This window comes from Toxorhynchites rutilus, chromosome 1 (assembly GCF_029784135.1).
Source record: "Toxorhynchites rutilus septentrionalis strain SRP chromosome 1, ASM2978413v1, whole genome shotgun sequence".
In the NCBI taxonomy this organism is placed as follows: domain Eukaryota; kingdom Metazoa; phylum Arthropoda; class Insecta; order Diptera; family Culicidae; genus Toxorhynchites; species Toxorhynchites rutilus.
The window spans coordinates 107,664,439-107,671,697 of NC_073744.1; positions in this window are offsets into that span (position 1 = coordinate 107,664,439).

The window sequence follows — 7,259 nt, forward strand, 5'->3', positions numbered from 1 at the left end:
TCCGGAAAGATCTAATCGTTGCTGAAAAATAATCTGCCAGTTCCCTGGGAATTGAAACATACATCCATGCGAAAGAGTTTATTTTAATGTTTTCTAATTATATGGCGAACACAGCGACCAAATACATTTGATTTCGTAATTTTTCAATCAAGTGTAATTAGCTGGAAAGCTTCTGAAGATTATTCTTTCCCATCAGTAGGATATTTTCGTATCCAATAATGGATGCTTAACATGAAAAACGGAAAATGTTTCGTATCGCCAAAATTATATAATTTTCAATCGATTATTGCTCAGTCGCCGAAATTTTCATACTCAGAGAGTTCATTCTCCTCTAGTTTGCCTTCCAAATTGCCATCGTAAACCACACCTTCTCTCGATTCAATCACGCACGAAAGCATACTGAAATGATATTCTGGTGGTGAAACCGATTCATTTTTCGTGAGGCGTCGTGCACAAATTACGTAACGCGATAAGGGGGGAGGGGGTAGATGTTGCGTTACTTTCTGTTTATTAGAGATAGGAAATTGCGTTACGAAAGGGGGGGGAGGTTCAAAATCCGGATTTTTGCGTTACGTAATTAGCACGACGCCTGAGGACATCGACAAGACAACATCGTTACTGAACGAGCTGAACGGCGAGGGATCGAGGTATTCATTACCTGGCTTGACCTGACCTGAAATGCAATCAGTTTGTTTTAACTGTGAGGGAGCGCAGAAAAGCCGATCGATCAGTAGGAGAAGAGAAGGTGACCAAGAGAGTATCAGCATCGAAATACGGTTCCTCGGGAAGACATAGAAGCAGCCGCCACACACACACATACACGCGCGCAACTCTTTTCGTTTGCTGGTTATCGAGAGGAAACCTGGAAAGAAATGATCGTTGCTGAAAAATAATCTGCCAGTTCCCCTTGGAAATGAAAATTACATTCAAGCGAGTTTATTTTAATGTTTTCTATCCATATAATACTGCGACCACATACATTTGGTTTTGTGATTTGTCAATCAAGTGCAGTTAACAGGAAAGCTTCTGAAGATTATTCTTCAGAACAAGGTTTTTTGTATCCAATATTGGATGCATAAAACCTTGAGTCTTCAAAGTAACACTCTCGTTTTTGAAGTCACCCAAATATTTATTTATTCATTCATTCAGGATGGATTTAGATTCAACTTCAAACAAATGATCTCTAAATCAACGATAGTCCTACGTCACCCTTGCGGTTATACCATAGATATAACCCACTTCCTGTTTTTTTATAATGGACAATATCGACAAGAAAACAAGGAAAAGAAAAGGAAGTTCCTAGAAATCCTTTTATATAATCTTTTCATGCCCCATCTAAAAAAGACATTAATTCTTACTTTACCAAGAATACAGAGATAAAGAATATTAGAAATATGCAAACATTATATTCCAGGACCTTTATCATCTAGTAATTATCTAGAAGGTCGTTACACATTCTTCTCTTTGATAAAAGACCTGAAAAATACGCAACAACTGCATGAAATGTAAAAAATATGTTTGTTTCGAGCATGCAGTTATGCTATGTTCTGATTCCTACTCCAATGAATCCACAATCGATTAATACGTTTTTATGTTGTTTTATAGCTCTTTATACTTCCATGAATTATATTCAGTTGCTTACTTTTAATTTATAACAGTGAAAAATTCAAATTTGGTTATTTGTGTTGGAGTATCAAAAATTACTCTGTTTTGAGGAGGCTGAATTAGATGACTATTAAAACATAATAAAGATGAAGAAAACATATTGTTTGGAGTTTTGACGTAGGACTACGTCTTTCATTTCTATACCGGGGTGTAAAATCAAAGTTTCGAAAACGAAAGCGTTACGCCGGAGACCGAGATTTTGAGCGTCAATAACTCTTAAACAACTGAACGAAATGGTATGACAAACACTTCATTCGAAAGAAAAAATGTCTACGCGTCATTACTTTTTCATCCAAAACTTGTTTCAATAGTCTTAAAATTGCTTTCAAAACAGGCTATTGAAATCACCAATCGGTATATAAGCGAGCGCCGCTCGTAAACCCACTGAGTTATGATTGAACAGCGATTGGAGCATGTTGTCGCTGTTGTTGTGAAGCTAATTTCGTTTATCATGAAAGCGCTAATGAACGGTGTCACCAAGAGCCTGTTTGTGCACCTAAGGCCAGAAGGGAATCCATCAGGAGGAGAGTGATGCCACGGTTCCGCTTGAAACGTCGGAGCAGCCGCCACACACACACATACACGCGCGGAATTCTCGTTGCTATCATCGTTGCTGAAAAATAATCTGCCAGTTCCCCTTGAAATTGAAAAATACATTCATGCGAAAGAGTTTATTTTAATGTTTTCTATCCATGTAACACTGTAACCAAATACATTTGATTTTGTTATTTTTCAATCAATCGCAATTAACAGGAAAGCTTCTGAATATTTTTTTCCCCATCAGTGGAACATTTTCGTATCCAATATTGGATGTATAACATGAAAAACGGGAAATGTTTCACATCGCGAAAATCAGGTAATTTTCGAGCGATTATTTGCTTTCTACTCATATAATGCTGCGACCAAATACATTTCGTTTTGGATTTTTTCAATCAAGTGCGATCAACGTATAATAGTATAGAATCTAAACCCCACCCTTATTATATTCGTAGCTTACCCTGAGTGAGAAACGAATAACATCGATGTAAGTATACAGTAAGCTTATATAATAAAGAGGGTGGGGTTTACATTCGATACTTTTATGTTTTATAAAATGACACTTCCCTTGCTTTCGTTCATCATTCTTTGTGTGGACACCGACTGGACAACATCGTTGCTGGACGAGCTGGACGGCGAGGGATCGAGTGCCTTTCTCAAGGCAAGAGGGTGGAGGTGGTAGCGCTGGAGTAAATAGAGTAGAGTTTTCAAAGGGCCTTTCTCAAGGCTAGAGACGAATGAACTGCAAAAGTTTAAAGTCTCTATAATACAAGACCTTCCTTCCTTTCGTTCATTTCTTACTCTACTCTCGCACCGTGAGGACTCGAGCTCGTTAGTCTTTCGCAGACAACTCGTTAGTCTTTCGGTGGTAAGGCACCACGAAAGCAGCTCGGATAAGCGCACCAACCGCAGGAAGCGTGAAGAAGCCACATCGCTATTGACCGGGAACTTCGCATGAAATTCGTCGTGCAGTGACCTGACATTGGTTTCCCGAGGTAGAATTTTACTGAAGAAGCATGTCGTATGATATATGTATAATAAGAATTGATCTTTTTTAATGGGAAACATTCCTACTAGAGATAGGGAAAATCCAACCAATGATTTTCCAATAGGATTGTTGGAATCTTCCATACTAATGGAAAAAAAAGACGGGTGGGTAATGTCGGGGACATAACCGGAGTGACGTAGGACTATACAAAGGGGACAGCTTTTGTTAAATATATATTTTAAATATATTGTTTTATTTTCTTCTCCTACGTGAATACCTACCTATCTACCTGAAATTTTTTTTTAGTTTACTGTTTACTCTTTACTAATAAGTTGAGGGTTGAAAAGAACCTTTGGTGTTGTGTTTTTGTTATCACTCGATATTCCCATCTTGTTCGGTTAAACCTTCCTGTTTAGCTATTGCGTTCGCCACTCGCCACAGCTTTCACAGTTGGAAAATTTCTTCCTATCCAGCTTGTGACATATTGTTCAGTAAATTACATTTAATGCGACGTGCCGGAGAAGCACTTTGCCACTCACTGAAACTAATTGTTGCCTTGATGAGCGCCGAACCGAAGCTGCTCTGTTCTTGATACGGGTTTTCTGATTGTCGTGAGCAACTTTGCAAGCCAACTCGAGCACTCCGACGGCCGAAACTCTATAATCGCTGTTAGGTATACTGGTGCTCCGGCACCAATCCGTTCGGCCTAGTTACCCTTGCGGAGCAATCAGTGAATGCGACCAACAGAGAACTGGAGACCTGCACGGTTCGAGTGAGACTTTGCCTTTCCCTTAACTTGTCCTTCTTTGTTACGTCCACGATGCCGATGCCGTACAACCACACGGGTTTACGGTTTGAAAGAAAATAAGATATTTTTTTGGGGTCCGCGTGTTTTATACTCTAGCGGTACACTCACAGGATAGTGACAAATCGGCAGACTCAGCCAGAGGGGCGAGTCCAACGAGACGAACGAATGAGCGTTAAAAGGGAGCGATGGCAAAAAAATACATTCATTACGATTTGTTCGCTCGTTGGATTCACATGCAGGCTAAAAAGGGTCCTTTTCAGGATCACAAAATTATCTTCAATCTAAAGAGTTTATTGTTTTGTTGTCACTCGATATCCCCATCTTGTTCGGCTAAACCTTTCTGTTTAGCGATTGCATTTGCCACTCGCCTCAGCTTTCACAGTTGGAAAATTTCTTCCCATCCAGCTTGTGACATATTTTACAGTAAATTACATTCAATGCAACGTACCGAAGCGCCACTCAGTGTCGCATTGGAGGCGATTTGAACCTGTAATTGAACATTTGCGATGACAGTGGTACAGTGTCGACTTTCAATGTGCGGTCATAATTTGGATCTCTATGTTTACAAAAATGTCCAACTAAATAAGTCGCATTACATGTCCGTCCAATTAGCTAAATGTCGAACTAATTGTAAATTACTGTACTTTCAACCTGGAAACAATTTAAGAGTTGGTGAAAATTGAATAATCTTGAAAGTCCCCAACTATCAATAAGCTCAGAACTACTGCCAAATTCACATACTCATCACATCCTGGCAAACAAATTATGGAAACATCAATTTGTGTTTTATTATTATTTTGGATAATGTTTTAGAACACATTGAACTTTATTTCCTAAACTCTTTTTTGGAAGGTTTAATGGCCCTGAAAAGCGCCTTGTTTTATGGAATGGTTCCAATTTAGAAAACTTAGTACTCGTGGTTTTGAAAAAAAAACCATTTCGAACGCCCTCGATGCCGCCTTGTTCTGGATTTGCCACCAAAGCAGATTGTAAAAAGAACAAACTTTTTTCTTCTGCTACCTGCTGCCGTTTTGCGATTGCGTTTGCCACTCGCCACTCGCTGCAACTGCCTGTTGTTGTCTTGATGTGTTCTGTTCTGAATGCGGTTTTTCTTATCGTCGCGAGCAGCTTTACCAGCCAACTCGATCACTTCGGCGGCCGAAACTATATAACGGCGGCTAGGTGGACTGGTGCACTGGTACTAACGCGCTCGGCCTAGCTACCCTTGCGGGGAACTCCATATCAACACGGTTCGAGCGGGATTTTGCCTTTCCCTTCACTTTTCCTCCTTTACCATGTCCAGACATGGCTGCTTGGGTTGGTTTGTTGATGTGTTGTGATGCGAACCGCTGTGGTGTACGGTTTGAATGAGAATGATCGTTACGGCAGCGGAGCGGGGATTTTTAAGCTGACTGGCTGGCTCGAGAATTACGCATGTGTGAGACTGCGACCAATGTTTCGTTCATTTTTTTCTTTTTCCTTTCCAATCGTGCTTCATTCTATTTCGCTGCTGCTCTGGTTGCCCGTTTTGGTCGGTACGATTTGAGGAGCACAAAATGGACCAATCAAAAATGGGCACATAGTGAATTTTGAGAATGCTTGATATTTCACAATTATTCAATTATTTATCTCAAGAAAAATGAAATGTTATTCGTTATGATAGATGCGTAGATATATTTCCTATCAATTGATGCAAAAACCTTTGCGATCTATTGAGAAATGCTCGAGTTATAAGCGTTCCAAATCTTGCATTTTTTCCTACTTGTTCAGTGCCTAGATTTCCATTTCACCCCCTAAACCTCCGGTTAGACGTAGTCCTACGTCAAAAACCTAAAACTCGTGGCACGTAGCGAATAAGATAGTTTTAGTTTTCTTAGAGCACTGTACATCCTCTGTGAAGGAGTAGGGAGAAGGATAAAAAAATGAAGTAAAAGAGAGTCGATCGTCAGCTACGCGGGAGGACAAACGTGCCTCCTGACGGAAACAGAAAAAAAGTGTTGTTATTTTACCATCAAAGAAAGTCCCTTGGACGCTCGGTCCGCTACATTTGGTGACAGCGGTGGGATGCTGTCCAAGTGGGGACAGCAGCCCACCCATCGTGGTGTTTATCAAAAAAAAAATAAAAAAAAATAATAAAGAGACAAAAGTGTTTGTTCCAGAAGAGACGAAATTTTGTGTTATCACGTGACTGTGTGAAAATCGCGGAAGTTGGGCCAGACTTTTTTCGTGTACTCAAAAGTCTCAAAAGTGGAATCGATTCAGTTAACTTAAAGGGTGTGTCACATCAAATTGCATCACGGAAAAAACGCTGTAGAAATTTAATTTTTAGGAATTATATCTTCAGCTTTCGCTTATAATCAGATAAGAGTGTATAGATCACGTTGGCCATGCTTCACTGTGCACTCATTTCGAGAATCCGGAGTTGTCACATTGGGACATCGGTAAGATGCTGGAAATCGTCCAATCCACGGTCAGCAGAGTACTAAAACGATACATCCAGAACCTAACCATCGACCGGAAGGTGAAGAACGGCAAAAATGGATGCTCCGTCAGTGAAAAAGATCACAAGCGCGTAGTTAAGCAGTTTAGACGTGATCCGAGAAGTTCGGTCCGGGATGTCGCCAATAAGCTGAATTTGTCAAGTTCATTCGTCCAGCGGACCAAGCAGCGAGAGGGCCTGCGTACATACAAGGTTCAGAAGGCTCCTAACCGCGACGAAAGGCAAAACATGGTGGGGAAGATGCGAGCCCGGAAGCTGTACACCGAAATGCTGACGAAGCCGCATTGCCTGGTAATGGACGACGAAACCTACGTCAAAGCGGACTTTCGTCAGCTGCCGGGCCTGTTGTTCTTCTCCGCAGAGGACAAATTCAGCGTTCCGGAGGAGATTCGCAAGCAGGAACTATCCAAGTTTGCCACAAAGTACATGGTGTGGCAAGCGATCTGCTCTTGCGGAAAGCGGAGCGCCCCCTTCGTGATGACCGGCACGGTAAACGGGCAGGTTTACCTTAAGGACTGCGCTTACTACCACTATTGAAGCAGCACGAGGGCCCGACCATCTTCTGGCCGGATCTCGCTTCGTGCCACTATTCAAAGGACGTGTTGGAGTGGTGCGAAGCCAACGGGCTCACCTTCGTGCCAAAGGAAATGAACCCGCCCGACGGGCCGGAACTTCGCCCAATAGAGAAATATTGGGCGATTATGAAGCAGGCCCTCCGGAAGAACCCAAAAGTTGTCAAATCGGAGGCGGACTTCAAGAGA